The sequence below is a fragment of the Tursiops truncatus genome, chromosome 10, assembly GCF_011762595.2.
Source record: "Tursiops truncatus isolate mTurTru1 chromosome 10, mTurTru1.mat.Y, whole genome shotgun sequence".
NCBI classification, from domain to species: domain Eukaryota; kingdom Metazoa; phylum Chordata; class Mammalia; order Artiodactyla; family Delphinidae; genus Tursiops; species Tursiops truncatus.
This window is the reverse complement of record NC_047043.1, coordinates 10,765,893-10,781,874: the sequence shown is the minus strand read 5'-3', so window position 1 is coordinate 10,781,874 and position 15,982 is coordinate 10,765,893. Positions and strand designations below refer to the sequence as shown.

Sequence of the window (15,982 nt, the reverse complement as noted above, 5' to 3'; positions counted from 1 at the left end):
CTTATCAGCCCATTGAGGCTCCGTGTTTGCTTTTGTTTTCCCATCACCCCGAGATTTGCTATCATTTTACTCTCATCATTGCCGCTGTAACTATAATCCACCATGTTCAGTTTACAAAGGACAGTTCATCGTTCATGTGGAAATGTATCTGATGACCTTTTCATCTAGTCCATTATGCAGGATTCCCAGTACTCTAAACTCTGAGACTTTGCTGAAGAAAATTAACAAAAAGCAGAGAAAATTATGGGATTGTGGTCTTCTGTTTTAAAGCATTGAATGTGTAGGGTTTTTCATCAGAGTTTCAGGGAATGAAGCTTCTGTGCATGGAAACACATTTCTATCAGTTTCTGTATTAATGGCACATTGGTATTTACACTAATCTGATGAAATCAGGAATAATAGCAATAGTTTCTTTCATTTAGCCAACAAATTTTATTAAGCACCTACTAAGTGCCAGTCACTGTTCTTAGTACCAGGGATAAAACAGTGAGTGAAATGAAGACCCCACTCTCTTGGCGATTATAATCTAGTAAAAGGAGGTGGAGAATGAGCATGGATATGATGTCAGGGAGTGACACACGCGAAGAAGGAAAAATAAAGCAGGAGAAGTAGGCAGAGAAGGTCTGGGTGCTATTTTAGGTAAAGCGGTCAGGGAAGGCCTCCTAATAAAGCAAACATATCTGGAATGTGGATTTTTTTGTTTTGCTTTGCGGTACGCGGGCCTCTCACTGTTGTGGCCTCTCTCGTTGCGGAGCACAGGCTCTGGACGCGCAGGCTCAGCGGCAATGGCTCACAGGCCCAGCTGCTCCGTGGCATGTAGGATCCTCCCGGACCGGGGCACGAACCCGTGTCCCCTGCATCAGCAAGCGGACTCTCAACCACTGCGCCACCAGGGAAGCCCCATGGAATGTGGATTTTTGAAGTCAAGAGTATCCCAGGTAGAGGAACCGTCAGTGCAAAGGTTCTAAGACAGCAGAGGCTTGGCAGGTTAGAGGAAGAGGAAGAGCGAGGAGGTCAGTGTGGTTGCAGTGGAGTGAGGGGGGAGGTGAGTGGTGGGAAATGAGGTCATAAAGGCCGTCGGAGGCTGCATCATGCAGGATCCCACAGACCATGGACAGAACTTTGGATACGGTTCAGAGTGAGTTGGGAGTCTCCTTAGAGGGTTATGTGCAGGTTCTGAGCAGAACATGATATACTCTAAGTTCTAGAAGACCCACTCTGACTGCTGCGGGGAGAAAAGATGTCAGCGTGGGCCAGGGCAGAAACAAGAGGTCAGCTGGGGCCACTGCAATAGTCCAGGCAAGAACGGGTGGGTCCTCTACCAGAAGTAACATGTTTGATGTTTGCCTTATATTCTCCTGGGCTTACGTAAACTGGGATTTTTGTCCTCCTTGGTGAAAATAAAGCTTCCTACTCCACAGCTAACCACATGATACAGACTTTCTTAAATGGAACCTAACATTAACTAAAATTATGTTACCAATATATTCTTTTCATCCCTTTCACCCTAACTTGACGGAAGAAATACAAGATTCTTTTTCTCTTTTCTCTGCATAGAAGTCCTCCTAGCAGTTGGTCTCAAATGTTTGGGGAATGGTACAAGATGAGAGGAGGAATTGAGAACTCTGTTTTATTAAATGTTCTTTTCTTCTAGTAGAATTGGGCTTAATCACTTCCACACTGCACATTTCAGACTTTCACAAGTTAGCCTTCAAAAGAATGCTTGTGATGCTAAGTTTTAGGGATTGGATCATATCCTGAATTACAGTATCTGAAAGTTTTCATGTCTATTAACAAAAGACTGCTACTGAATTTTCACCTTGAAATCGGTTTCAAAAAAATGGAGAGAGCAAAACATGGCATTGTTACCATTGTGTTATTTGTTTATAATATTCAGTGCCCCTCTCCGCAGACCAGTTCCTGCAGAACAATAATTCTTCTCCTCTTGCTAATGCTAAGCTTGACCATTTGATTTCCTTTAGCCAATGAAATGTGAATGAATGTGGCCAGTGTCATCTCTGCCAGGAGCTTTCAAAGCTAACACAGGGTCTCACCACTGCTCCTTCCCTCTGCCGTGAGGTTGACGTGTCCCAGAGGGGGCTGCTCCTTTAGCCTACGCTCTGGAATAAATCTTTCCTATGTTACAGACTATGCAATTGCCGTTTCTTCCTCTTAGAACTTTCCTGCTCCTTCTCTTGTTTGATTTTCCAAAGCATAAAAGACCGTGCCTGAATAGTTGGGGCTCTCCTGAGGAAGGGTATTCTGAACATCACGCTCTCAGCAGCTCACATGCTTATCAGCTCTCAGGATAGACAGTAAAGCAGAGAAGAGGGTCGGGGAAGCCCTCTCCACCCTTGCTCAGGTTTTCTCAAAACCCTGCCCGCAGGTTACCACCACGCTTGCTCTGAAAAGGCCTGACCAAATGCCGATGCAAACCACCTCATGAATCAGAGTTGCTAGCTCCAATTAATATCACTAATACCTCTCTTTGTTTTCCACCTTTTCTGGCCCTTCCCAATTCAATTTTCCCCCATATTGCTGTCTAGTACTGTCTATGTCACCAAAATGAGAGATCTGTCACCAAAAAGCAAATCTTTTTGTGGTGGTGAGTATCTCCCTTTGTAAGATGATCGTATCTTCCTTTAAGTGGCTGGAATTACCACCAGCACAGTTTCTCTTGCATAATAGGTCCACCCTGAAGTGGAGCTATTTTAAGCCATCCATATGATTGTTGTCACTCTTTGTTCCCTAACACCTACATGGATCCTATTATAAGTATCTTGGTTTCCTTTATTTCTGCAGGTCCTCACTCCAAGGGGGAAAAAAAAGATGAATTATTTTATTTCTTTCATTTAATTTTCCAGACGCCTGGGGAACCGTGCTTAGAGAAATCCAAACAGAAGAAGAAAAAAGAGTGCTGCTGAAAGACGATCGGCCCCAATGCCTTTACTTGGCTTTAGAGAAAAGAAAAAGGTGCTTCAGTGGGCAGTGGTCCATTTGAAAGGACAGAAGAGAAATCTCTTTTTGTCTGTGATGGTCTCCTTTACAGCCCACAGTGCTTGTCTCTACGTTTTGCACGGGGGTATCCCATGAAGCAATATGCATATGCACTCACACATACACACATACACACACACACGCCCACGTGTATGCAAGCCACAGAATGGAAGGGCTTCTTCTGTGAGCTGGCAATAAATCTCTCTACAGCGAAATACAGTGATAATGCCTGTCAGAGACTAAGCAAATAATTCATTCCTGATTATTATCCAAAACTTCAGAAGTCTTGTACTCTTTTCTAAAATTTTGCCATCATCGGCATTATCTCAATTTTGTGTACTCTGAACCTCCCAATTCATTACAAACAATAGAAAAATATTACTATCACTGACAACAAAAGACAGCATTCTGACTGCTTGTTATGCTATGTGCCAGATACTAAACGATTCATGTGAATTCTGTGACTTAATTTTTAAAATAGTCCTTTGAGTTAGATATGATTGTTGTCATTGTTGCTGTTATTATTATTATGATGATCATTTTCCAGATTACGAAACCAAGGCTTTGCGATTTAAATAACTTGCGCTTGAGTTTCAAATCCCAGTCATCTGACTCCAGGACCCAAGCTCTCAGATAGACACCGGTGTTGTCTCGCTATGGAAACCACGTGGCAGGACAGGAAGCAAAAGAGGAGAAAATTCGCCATTTAAGCAGTAAACCATTTTACCTAATGAACCCAATCCTACCTAGCAGGCTCTCCCCTCTCACTGCAATATAAACTGGGACAGGCTCCCAAAGTTCTTTTCTCATTTCTCAGTTACACTGCAGCCACATTACGTCACATGAGCCCCTATCCATAGGAGCAAACTGTAAGTGGCTCAGTCTCATAATGAAATCCTTCGGGTAATCCCCTAAAACTCACTGGCTGGAATCCAAGAAGGAACCTTCGAACACCAAATTCTACTCTAAGTGAAAAAACATTTGAGTAAGGACCTAGAATATTTATAGTAGGTGTGAATATCCCTCTTCCCACTTACAAAAGTGATAGAAATTCTGGATGAGATATTGCCACCAAGACAGAGAATCTTCTTCCTTATCAGTATCGGGAACCAAAGAAATGCCGTGATGTATTGGAGGGGAACAGCGTGGAAACAGCACGTCAGAAAAGACCTCATGAAATACTCGCCTAGAAAAAGGCAGTCTCCACACACGCAAAGCCCAGGCTTGAAATCATTTATATTTGATATCCACAGAGCGGAGAGCACAGAACTCAGCGCTAAATACTAGAGAAACAGAAACATGTTGCCTGGGGGGAGTGCGATGCGACAGCCAGGCCCGGGATCAACGCTAACGCGGTCAGACACCTGCGCGATCAGCCGCGAGAATCACAGCCCGCGCGGGGCTGCTGGCAGCCTCCCGGAAAATGCGACAAATAGCAGGGCTGCCCACCCTGGGACATACCTGTGTACACGGAGATGTGACTCTGACTAGTACGTGTATTAATTATTTCCAAGGCCTGGCAATAACTCTTAGGGTTTCCGCAGCAGACTATCCAGGGCAGCGCTCTGAGCTCTGCAGGAAGAGGCATAGGGAGCTGTGGGAATTTTCCCACGTGTGGCCCCAGGGTTCCCCCCAGCAGCCACCCCTCATTTCTTTAGCCACAGGTAAATAATGTCCAAAACAGGGCTGAAAATGGAATGATTCAGTCACTCCCTTGAAGGGCTTCCCAAACATACACCCATCTCTACAGCTTTCCCAGCACACCACAATCTCGTCACTCTCGCCCCATGCAGTTTTCTTCCATCTACCCTAGAGGAACACTCTGCCCCAAGAACATATATCTACACCTTCTTCTGTAGCACACGTCTGCCCGTGTTTTGCTCCCTCCTGGCCTCTGCAAATGCTTTCTCCAGGCCTGGAATGCTCTTAACCCCTCCCCCCATACTCACACCCCAGCCCTTCTGCAGAATCCATCGGACCCTGCAATCTGCTTGCCTGTCTGTCCTCATCCCACTCACCCCCTCTCACTCCTGGGTTGTGAGAGGTGACTGTGATTAAAGAGAGAGAGCTCTGTTATCTTACGGAGGCTCATCTCTGAAGACTGGCGAGCCTACGTCAAATGCAAAGATACTCGGTGGGGGACCAGCGAGTATAAGAATGCCCGCTGTCCATCCAGATAGAGCTTGGAGCGTCTCCACCTCTGGACCATTCTAGGTACTGGCAGGATGGCACAGACCCTGAGGAGAGACTGGGGGCATAAAAAAGAAACGCGGGGAGAGCAGAGAAAGTGGGGACTCAGCTGAGGCTGCTCTAAGTCAACTGAAGGGTGACCAATGGGAAAAGCAGAGAACTGTTTTATACCTTCTAGAACGCCGTGTGTCTGAGAGTGCCCATCAGTAAGATTATTTTCTTGTCCCTACGTGGTCTTTTAGACATGGTATGATAACTGTAGAGTTCCAGAACGTGCTCAGCTGCGCCAGCGTCCTTGACCCGACCTGGTTCCGTACTTCTCCAGGGCTCACTATTGGTCCTGAACACACTCTCCCTTAAATACAGATTTGCTGCTTGCTTGATGTGTATATGCCTTTCCTTCTGAATGAATTTCTAAGTTCCCACAGTGAATTTCTTGTATCCCACAGCCTGGAACTTAAGCATGTGCTCAGTTTATATAATTATATAATCTCTAATAAGATGTCGTTTTGTAATTTCTTCCTCTGTTATTGTATTATGTAAAAACAGCAGGGTGGATTTTCAGCAACTCCATGGAATTTTTTTTCTGGGCAGTGGAGAGTGTAAAACAACACGAATTTATTACCGTAGAGTTCTGGAAGTCAGAGGTCTGAAATGGTTCTTACTGGGTAAAATCAAGGTGTTGGCACTCCTGGAATCTCTAGGGGAGAATCTGTTTCCTGGCCCTTTTCAGCTGCTGGACGCTGCCCACTTTCCCTGGCTCATGGCCCCTCTTTCCATCTTCAAAGCCAGCAGCATAGCTTCCTCAAATCCACATCCAATTCTGACTCTCACGCATACGGATCCTGGTATATGGGTCACATCTGGATAATCTGGGATCATCTCCCCATCTCAAGATCCTCAACTTAATTACAACCACAAAGTTCCTTCTGCCACATGCACAGGTCCCAGGCATTAGGACAGACATCTTGGGGTGGGGTGAGGGACTCATTTTTCTGCCTGCTGCAATGTAGGAGCTCTTATTACTCCCAGACCCGAAGGGGAAGAAAAGGGAATGGTTTCCCAAACCCAGAATGAGTTATGGTGGTGGGGAGGTCTCAATGGGGACTCGGTGGTGGTAATAAATACCAGACCCGATCCCTTCCTACTTGGCAGGAGTGTTTTTGAGATGGGCTCATTTAAAGTAGAAGCTACACAACATACAAATAAACTTAACTTTAGGGGTCTTGGGTGGAGAGAGAGACAGAGGCCAGCTGAAGGAGGTGACACTCTAACACAGTGGAGAAAGTAAGAGCCCAGACTCTGCAGCCAGACTGCCTGGGTTCAAATCCCAGTGTTACCATTTACTGGCTAGGTGACTTCAGACAAATCACGCCAGCCCTCTGTGGCCCCATCGGTAAAACAGGGATGATGATAAGAACATCTAGCTCACAGAGAGTTTAATGAAATAGTACTTGTGGGACTCTTAGCATGGCTAACAGCGAGTGCCATTGTTACTCTTGTTTAAGAGGTCGCAAACGGATTCCAGTGAAAAGCCTCTGCACGCTGCAGACAGGGAAAACAAAAATGGTTTCAAAGGGAAGTTACGAGGTCAAGCACTCAGAACCACAGGTCCTCATTTTCAGACAACCTGTTTCTCACAGTGGGCAACTCGATGAGGACTTCCTCCAGACCAAGCAGGGTTTACACATTTAACATGCACATATGGAAAGGCCAGCGACTGCTCAAAATACACCTGTCGAATTAAAGCAACAGCTCTGTGATGGATTTTAAATATGTTCAGAAAGTCTTTGATGCACCTCCCTTCAAGAAGTGAAGGCTAATGCTCTTCCCCTGGGGTACTGGCTGGATTTAGGGATTTTCTAATGAATAGAATAAAGCAGAAGGGATGGCGTGTAACTTTGGAGACTACATCATAAAAGGCACTGCAAGGTCCTCCCTGTTCCTTCTCTTGGGTCACTCACTCTGGGGGAAATAAATGGCCACATCGTGAGGACACTCAAGCAGCCTATGGAGAGACCCACAGAGGGAGGAACTGAGGCCTCCCGCCCACAGCCGTGTGAGAGCACCATCTTGAACGCAGATCTTCCAGCCCCAGCAAACCTTCAGATGAATACAGCCCCTGTAGCATCCTGACTGCAGCCTCAAGAGAGACTCTGAGCCAGACCACCCAGCTAAGCCGAGCCCAGAATCCTGACCCTCAGAAACTAAGACGAATGTTTGCTGTCTTAAATCCCTAAGTTTAGAGGTAATTTGTTATGCAGCAGTAAAAAACAGTAAAGCTCTTTTGTTGATAAGACATCAAACAAATAGTCTGCTTCTTTCACCAGTAGCATCTTGAAACGTGTTTCAACATCACGCATGTATGACTGATTACACATAGCAGGCAGTGAACCTGAGTCCTCTGGGGTTTCTAAAGGTATTTTCGACACGTGCATGTGTACTGCCCAGAGACCTGGGGGTACATCTAGGATGCTCTCTTTGTACAGTTCTCCTTCTGATACACAGACATGCCTTGGGATGGTGCTGGTGCAGTCGCCCTGTTACTACATTTGGCCAGCAGACACTGTTTCATCTTTGAAGGTCCTATCAAGGACTTCAGAAAATCTCCCTCATTCACTTTTAAATAAATCCCTAATTTAACAAGACCTAACTGTCATTCTCTGGCAATGTCTCACATACATGGGCCCACAAACTTACCAAGGGCTGCAGTTCATTCATTCAGCATTAATTAATTACTGATAACTAGTTAATTACTAATGGACGCACCAGGCACCAATCTTTACAAAGATGAAAAGGCATGGCCTGTGCCCTCAAGAACCTTCAGGAAAATCACTATTACATAGTCATGTACAACCACTGTGGAGTAGCATTCCAAGACCCCTGGAGGAGGGTGGGGAGACCGCAGACTCAATGGCGCAGACTCAGTTCTAACTTTTGAAAAGGATTTTTGTAGCAGCTTCAGGACCCCCCTACCCTGGCCCTGAGTGGAAAACCAGAAGAACACAGAGCGTGGTGTTTCTGACCTGCAGTATTACACAGCACCTGGTGGAGTATTCAAGTTCAACAAAAGCACCAGACAATAAAAACTGTAATCCAGGATGTCAGCATTAGCCCTGAACACCCCCTTGGTTCCTGTGAAAGGCTGAAGCCAAGTGCTCAGTGCTGGGCAGGGAGGAAGCACAGACATCTTCTCCTCGACAAGCTTTGTGCCAGGTCAGTCTGAAAGGTACACCAGGCTGCCCCAGCTCAGAGGCTGGCGGAACCCACATAACACGTGGAATTATGTATCAGTAAGAGACTTCCAGAGTGTTTATTCACTTCCCAGATTCATTTATCAGGTATGGGATTGAGAGGATTTCCCCACAGGATATGTAGAGATTAGTGTGCAGCGAAAATGCTTTTTCAAGAAATGCGTCTACTAATCAGGTCCTGGTTTTCCCATTCTAGCAGGACGGTGTTGCTGCCCTTCGCTGGCATTTCTGGCAAGAGCAAACATCCACGCTGACAGACAAAGCAAGCCGAAGTGTGGACATCTCTCTATCACACTGAAGAGCAGCTGTCACTTTTTCAAAGCCCACGGGCACGTTTTAATATTACGTTAGATCCGTACATTTAAGATGAAACGACTTTAGGTCTCCCCGAGCCTACGACACCTGAATGAGAAGGGAAAATACCTTCCCCCCACTGCTTTGTCTACCTGGAGTCATCATTAGATGATTCCCAGAAGCTTCTCAAGCCCGTGCTGGGTCACAGGAATGTGTTCATTAAGAATCCGCCCCATTGGAGCTTAAAAATGCAGCTGAAGGCTCACGGGTCTCTTGAAGGGCAAGCGGAGAGCATGGCCGAGGCCGCTCCAGCGAGCTTCTTATATAAGCCTCTCTCACCGCCTCTACAGCGAGGCCAAAGCAACCTAACGAAGAGCAAAAACATCACCCCCTCATCTGCTCTGTTCTTTGCCAAACATCTGGTGTTACATAATAAGCCACTGGGGTCGTTTTTCTTGCTTTCCTTTGCTGGCTTTTTAAAAATAGGCCTAACAATTAAATCTGGTTTTTAAACTCTAAATTTCATATATTTTCCATAAGCTCTTTGAGTGGACTGGTCTTGATTATTCTTTTCCATTAAAAACCCGTACAGTCATGCTCCGAGCGGAAACCTCTAAAATAAAGCTGAGAACCGAGAAGGGAACCTCTGATCCTTCCTCAGTGTCTGCAGAGGTCCGTTCCTCACGGGCAAGCAGCTCAGGACAGTAAGGAAGATAACAACGTGCCAATGGCCGGAGCCGCCAATGACCTCCGCGCTGAGGAACGCTTGCCCTGCACCGTGGCTCAGTTTTCCACAAAGGGGAACGATACCTACTACACCTCAAGGAATTTCTTTTTTGTTTAGCTCCTTACAATTTTTCAAAGCACCCTGAGACAGGACAATGGGCTGGAACGTGCTCTCAGGTCACAGCTGACTGTAAGGTCGCCAAGTCCTTGGTCAGACACAAGGTGTGGCCATGAGATGGGAGTATCCTGGTTTTCTTTCTCTCCCTCCCCTCTCCCGCTCCTCATAGAACCCGGTCCAGGCCTGAGGCCAGCCTTCTTTAATTTTCCAGGAACTGGTGTGTCTTTTCCCTTCCCTGGCTATTCTCTTTTCTACCTCTTGGTTACTCTCCCAGCTCACCGACTGCCATCCACTTACCCCTAAAGAAACGAGCACGCGAGAAAATACAGTGAAACACCGTGTCTCGGGCACTGTGGCAGGAACACTCTCTTTAAGGAACATATTATCCCCTTATTGTGGAGAAACTGAGGCTCAAGAAGATTAAGTAACTTGCCTGCCAAGCAGCTGAGCTGGAATTTGAATTCAGGCCTGTGGATAGAAGTGGCCATGTAAAGTCATGGTTAAGAGCTTGGCTTTTGAAGTCAGCAGAGCTGGGTGCAAATTTGAACTTTGCCACTTAACTGTGTCACTTTTGGCAAATCATTAAATTTCTCTAAGCCTCACTTTCCTTATCTGTAAAATGGAGACAGGAGATAATGATAAAAGTGTCTCCACAGGGTTTTGTGATAATGAGAAAATGAAGGTAAAGTACTTGGTAGAGTGGCTGGCGTGCTGGAAGTTTTCAATAATTATAAGCTATCATTATTAGTATCCACTAGATTTGCTATAAACCACTCCAGTGCACAACTTCCACAAGAACACTCGGCCTTTTGCTGTTAGGCTTTAAACAAAATACCTTAGTTAGTCTATAAGTAGTAGCAAGTAACAAAAACCTAATGAAGAGTTACATCAACCACAGGGATTTTTATTCTTTGCTCAACAAGAAGTTTGAAAGTAGATGGTCCTAAGGTAGGTTTGGTGACTTAATGATAGCATTGAGGAATCAGGCTCATCATGGCTGCCACAGCTCCAGACATCACATCTTCATGTGATAGAATGGAAAGGAAAAGGACAAAAACAACATTCTCCTCATATTCCGCTCTCTTATCAGGAAGGAAAACCTTTTTCAGTTGCTTCCAGCAGACTTTACATTATATATCCTTGGTCAAAGGTGACCATATGTCTGCATACGTCTGGCAAAGGAGAATGGGATTGCCATGGCTGCGTACAAACTTTTTCTGTAAAGTGTCAGATAGTAAATAATTTAGTCTTTGCAAACTATATGGTCTCTGCCACAAGTAGTCAATTCTGCTGTTGAAGCATGAAAGCATCTGTAGACAGGAGGTAGACAAATGAGTGTCTGTGTTCCAATAAAATTTTATCAAAAGAGTCAGCAGCTGGATTTGGCCAAGTCCTCCCTTGGACCAATCATGATCCATTGGTGGGTGTCACTTGAGTACATGGCCGCCAGATTAAAGTTGGCTTCCATTAGCAAGGAAAAAAGGAGAATGGGTGTTAGGCAAGTTATGCCTCAGGGATAGTGGTCCTGTAAGACTCTGGGGAACAGGACAAATCTGAAGACGTGAGGGGCAGGGCTGGAATTGTCAGGAAGCTGGAGGTTACACTGACGCAGAGATGGGCTGGTGCAAACTTTCAAGCCCCCCCCTTTGCCCCCGTTGTCTACACCAGTGGCTCAAACTGCTTTGGAAGAGCCCTAGGATTCCTCAGAGGTGCCTGGGGTGTGTGCACAAGAGACCACAGTGAGGCAGCCAGCTGCAGGCCCCTGCCTCCACAACTCTGGCCAGAGACCTCTTTTATCTGTTCTACATACAGGCACACCTCAGAGATATTACGGGTTCAGCTCCAAACCACTGCAATAAAGCGAATCTTGCAATAAAACAAGTCACAGGATTTTTTTGGTTTTCCAGTGCATATAAAAGTTACGTTTATACTACCGTAGTCTATTAAGTGTGCAAAAGCGTTATGCCTAAAAACGCAGCGTATGTACCTTAATTTTAAATTACCATATTGCTAAAAAATACTAACCATCATCTGAGCCTTCAGCGAGTTGTAATCTTTGCAAGAGCAGTGTCAAAGATCACCGATCACAGATCACCATGACAAATACAATCATTATGAAAACGTTTGAAATACTGCAAAAATTACCAAAATATGACACAGAGACATGGAGTGAACAAATGCTGTTGGAAAAATGGCACTGATAGCCTTGCTTGTAGGATTGCCACATACCTTCAATTTGTAAAAAACACAACACCTGAGAAGGGTAATAAAGTGTAGAGCGGGGGCGGGGGGGGGGAGGGGGAAGAGTTATGCCTGTATTGCATTTCTGTTTGTGGGGCCTTTATAGGAGGCAGCAGGAGAAAATCTCTAATACAAAAATTAAAAACCACTGGCCTAAAAGATAAAGACCTATCTACCCATAAGACATCCCTTTCTAATTATATCTCCCATGATTTTATTAAATAAACTCTGCCCCCAGGAGATGGAGACAAGTATTTCTCAAGTTATTCCACTCTTGTCGCTTTCCTTCAACTTTGCACCCCAGCTCATGTGCAGACCAGGACTCCCCTCTTAATTCTACTCAAATAGAAAGTTTCCCCAACATACAAGGCTCCTTGTCAGCCTAACGTACTCATTCTGCATGTAACACACTTGGTGTGAAAGGGAATAGAAAGAAGTAAAAGATACAGAAAGAATATAAATGAAAGTTGAGGATAAGGTGATGAGCATGATTAGAATATACATATTTAGAAAAACAACGTGTACTTCCAAATGAGTTTTACCCTGCCTGCATCCCTGGGAGGACACGCTCTCCAATAAGGCAGCCAGGACTCACCTCCTGGGAGAATTTTCTCATTTGGAATTACATTTAGATCCAGTTTTCAAGCCACAGAAGAAAACCAACATTTAGATCCAGTTTTCAAGCCACAGAAGAAAACCAGACTCTTTCAGTTAGAGTGTATCCTATTTCCTTTTACCAAAAGGAGTTTCTCTTACCTTGATCGCTGGCTTTTTCACTGGACTCCAAATGACTTCTAGATGGTTCCAAACATCATATTCGCCTTCAAAAATAGCTTGTCAGGATTGAAGGTATGAACAGACGTGCCTCGGGTTCTCAAGGCGATTCCTCAGAAGATGCCTCCCTCTTTCCTTAGGGTGATGGCATCTCCGCAGCCATGGCCGGACTCCTGAAAACATGACAGAGCAGGGAGGCCTCTTCAGCTGGCCCAACCAAAGAGGGTTCTCAGACTATATCAGGTAGAGGTGGGCCTTGAATTCGGGTGAGGTTTGATTAAGAATACGAATAAAGATTCAGAGATGGAGAAGCACTTTAATTCTACACCTAGACTCTGAAATCTCCATTTAAATCCTGGTTTTGCCATTTACTAGCTGTGGACCTCGCACTATTTACTTAACCTCTCCGGATCTCAACCTCTTCATCTATGAAATGGGAACAATAAGACTACCTCTCAAGGCTGTTGTTGAGGATTAAATGAGTTAATACAGGTAAAACACTAAATATGATGTAAATGTGTGTTGTTGTCAGTATTATTAGTCCCCCATATTAAAAAGTTTAGTCCAATCAACATAAAAACCTGACCCTTTCATTTAAATCAGCCCTTCTCTCCTTCTACCAACAGCTGGAAGCTGGCTTAGGTTTGGGGACTTGTGGTTGGGGGTCGGGGAACGTAGTCAGTGTTTGTTTCTTCCTCTCGGATCCTCCAATCACTGGCTGGTGGTTCAGGTCTCTCAGGGCCCAAAGAACAAAGTCCTTCAGGGAAGCCTCAGCTGTAATTAGGGGTTGGTGGCAGACATTCAGATGTTGGCTCTTTGTCTCGTGGGGTCCTTCTGTGGGTTTTTTTCCATGGTGGGATGTTCCCTCCCATGGGCAGCCTCGGTTGGCAGGCCACCCTGCCCGCAGGTCCTTCTTCCTACTGCTCACTGTGGCCCCGGCCCTGCCTGGGGAAATAGGTCCACTTTGCCAACAGGAAGACTAGCTGGTGATGTGTGCCTTGCCAGCTCTTGGAAGACAGTCTGGTCCAAATACCTCCTTCTCTAGCCACTGCAAATGGTTCTCTCTACTCTGAGGTCACCTTGGTCCCCATGTCCCCCAGACTCCAGGAGACACCTGCAAGGTCTCCAGGTGGTTCTCTGGAGCCCTCCTCACCTATCTTAAGGTAGGTGCGAAAGCACAACAGGTCGACATTTTTCTAATAAAATGTTCCCTGCTGGCCTTACCTGGGTCCTTAGCCTCCCATCGCACAGCCTGGAGTTGAGGGGTGGCACTGTCCCTCCAGCAATCCCACAGAGATGGCCTGCACCTCACTGGAGAACGTGGGGGGCAGTTAGTGGGCACACAGATTGTTCTGTGTTTGCGTCTGAGCAGAAACTCCAGCACATGTGCATAGGAGTCCCCCTCTATCGTCCTGTCACAGGTGGATGAATGCTAGGTTGGAGCAGACCAGAAGCACTGTGGGAAATTTCCTGGAGGGCAGCTTAGGGGGCCCAAGGGAAGGGCTTGACTACCAGGGAATGGAATTTGGGCTTGGTGGTGTAGGCAATGGGAAGCCTAGGAGTGTTTCTCCTTCTCCCTTGTAGGAAAGTGCCCCAAGTCACCATCCTGCCCTCACATCCTCTGAGCTTTCTCTTTCCCGGAGTCGGGTGGCCCCAGAGAACCCTCAGAACATTTTGTTTAAAATCGAAAAGGAATGGCAAGCACGTGCTTGTGTGTTTTTGTGTGTGAGTGTAGTGGGGTTGGACTGCGGTGGGGGACGTGAGACCAGCCACGAGCCAAGGAGAAAAGTGAAGGCAGAGAAAAAATGCCAGTGAGCAGAGAGAAAAGTCGGCCCTCCAACCCTCACACAGTAAATGAGGACGCCGGGCGTGCAGCGGGGTCAAACGAGGTCAGAGGAGATTTGCTCTCTGCGCGCCTGGAATTAAGAGCATCCCAGGACAGCTGCGGGGCGGGAGGTTCCCCGGGTCCTCCTCCACATAACGGGTTAGGATCCCAGGACTCGGGTGCAGGGAAGGATCCTACGAAACGGTGGTGCTATACGTCTTTTACCCCCCAAAAGGAGGCTGCAGATTGCTTCTCTGGAGGGGGAGGCTCTCAAGAAGAGAGACAGAATAATTGTCGATAGGTTTGTGTTAATATATCTCTTTCAGAATCAATTCCCAGTAGAAGGGCTCTAAAACGAAACGAAAAACAACAAAAAAACAGTGCTGAAAACATCAATATACCTGCTTCAATTACAGGCTCCGAATCCTGATTCTCTGAGTCGAGGACAAAGAGAGACGCCATCGAAGCGTACAACTCTCCCAGAGGAACTCCGAAATCGAAGCGGCGCGGCCAGCAGGCCTGGGAGCGCCCCAGGCCCGGGTGGGTCTATGTTCATTAAAACTTTTGCAGGAGGGACGCGCGGGCTCCGGCCTCCCCGCGCGCCCCGCGCGGAACCCGGCCAGGACACCAGCAGCGCGGCACTGCCACCTTGTGGGCGCCGTCCGCCCGGGCGCCGGGCGCCGAGCGCCGAGCGCAGGCTGCAGTCGGCGGGGCGGGCGGGCGGGCGACGGCTGGGAGCCCCGCGCGTCCGGCGCCCGCAGGAACGCGCCGCGGAGCCGGAGCCGCGGGAGCCCGCGGGGGCGGAGCCGGGGGCGGGGCGCGCCGGCGCCGGTCACGTGGGTTAGCAACAGGCAGCAGCCAATGGGAGCACGAGTCAGGTGGTGCGTGCGTTCGCCGCCGCCGGAGAGGCCAGGCGGGTGTGGAGGCTTCCGTGCCCCCGGGGCTGATTTGGGCCGGGAAAAGGCTTCCTAGAAGGGTGCGCCTCTCGGGCGGGGAGCCCTTGGCGGTGGAGGGGCAGGCGAGACACTGAAAATAGCAGAGAGCTTTAAAATAGGACTTTCCCACTCGTAGGACTCAAAGCAGTGACCCTGGAGGGCGGTGGGCGGCGGTGAGGTGGGAAGCAGAGGAAGAGCAGCAGAAACCCCGCCCCGAGCCTGGGTCCGGGTGCACCCCCTGCATCAGCCACTTGTCGTGCCAAAGCCTTGGGGCTGAAATTGCCACTTGGATCCACATAAGGGGATTAAAACAAAAAGAATAATGAGGTTCCTGGCAGTGCCCTGTCCCTATTGGCAACTTCGCCCTGCCTGTAACAGGTAGGGAAGACACGCACGGTCTTGAAGCCCTCACGGAACCCAAGACTTAGCCCCAAGAGGCCGAAGCAGAAGAAGGTCGGGAATGGGGTCAAAAGAAAATGTCAGCTGAGTAGTTGGTTTTAATTATTGTAAATGGAAAAGCCACATCCAAATGTACATCTAATGACTTTTACCGTAATCCCACCATGCCGACAAACTAGCCCACCCCTAAACGCAGAGAAGACCATAACACAAAATGTCAGAGGTGTGT

The 15,982-nt window shown here is 47.2% G+C and overlaps 1 long non-coding RNA gene across 5 annotated transcripts in view; it reads right to left on the bottom strand.

Annotated features, from left to right (window-relative positions):
* The window catches only part of LOC109551545 (uncharacterized), a 205,199-nt gene extending 189,999 nt beyond the window's left edge, over nt 1-15,200 (bottom strand). For 4 of the 5 annotated variants that reach the window (XR_012334349.1, XR_004528369.2, XR_002178336.3 and 1 more), the window contains exons 1-2: nt 14,821-15,200; nt 12,577-12,767 (exon numbers count right to left, since the gene is read on the bottom strand). This is a non-coding gene — a long non-coding RNA (uncharacterized lncRNA). The remainder of the gene's footprint in view (nt 1-12,576; nt 12,768-14,820) is intronic. The other variant, XR_012334350.1, reaches the window with a different exon arrangement.
* Nucleotides 15,201-15,982: the final 782 nt, after the last annotated feature.